Source organism: Nylanderia fulva, unplaced genomic scaffold (assembly GCF_048542155.1).
Source record: "Nylanderia fulva isolate GAGA-0341 unplaced genomic scaffold, ASM4854215v1 Scaffold405, whole genome shotgun sequence".
Classification (NCBI taxonomy): domain Eukaryota; kingdom Metazoa; phylum Arthropoda; class Insecta; order Hymenoptera; family Formicidae; genus Nylanderia; species Nylanderia fulva.
The window spans coordinates 26,179-27,215 of NW_028190483.1; positions in this window are offsets into that span (position 1 = coordinate 26,179).

Below are 1,037 nucleotides of genomic sequence, written 5' to 3' on the forward strand. Positions count from 1 at the left end.
TCGAATTCGCTCAGTTGTAGCAGTTGTATATATACTTCTTCTTTGTCCGCTTCAATGTTATCTAGGTTACATTCTCCGATATCCGTGAGGGATAGTGAAGTAATGTTTAGACCATGCCCTCCGCAGTCATAACCTATTAGTCCGTCAGAGGTTATGGCTAGGCTAACAGCGAGACTGCTATAAGGATACTTGCGTAGGTCTTCATTCTACTGAGGTTCGTCGATTACTGGCCGGTCCTCCGCCGATGCATCCAAGATATAGTCGTCTGGCCCGGAGTGGGGGTCTTCCTCGATAGGGTTTTGATGTGGGGAAGCTTTTAGCTTGTCTTCGTGTACAATTTTTGTCTTATTTCTACTTATGGCTAACTTAACGTTACGATTACCTAAGAGACTAATGATTTTATAGGGACCGGTGTATTGATTGCTTAATTTGCCTTTATTTGGTTCTTTTAATAAGTACACGTAGTTTCCCGCTCGAAACTGTTGGGCGTTAACTCGGCGGTCGTAGTAGACCTTTGACCTTTGTTTAGCGGCTATTAAGTTTCCGCGGGCGACGGCTTGGGCGTCACTCAGTTTGTTAAAAAGGTTTGTAAGATAATTAGCGTAACTCTCGTCCGTAACGTCGGCGACATCGGGGTAATTGGAAGGCAACTTGGCTATCCCAAAGACTAATTCATGGGGAGTATATCGCGTCCCTTCGTGTACGCTAGTATTATAAGAAAATGACGCTAGTTTTAAGTATTTGTCCCAATCATTGTTTCTATCTACGTATTGCTTTAAGTATTCCCACAAGACATGGTGGGAGCGCTCTATTGAGCCATTAGATTGCGGCCGGTAAGCCGTCATTTTGAAGTGCTTAATTTTAAACCTTTTTGCTATGTTACGCATTAGGCTATTTAGAAAATGCGATCCCTGATCTGTTAGAATAGCTTTTGGCGCTCCGAAGACGCATATTAGTTCATCGGTGAACGCGTCAGCTACGTCGATCGCGTTAGCGTGTTGCAGAGGGATTGCTAAGGAATATTTTGTTAAAAGATC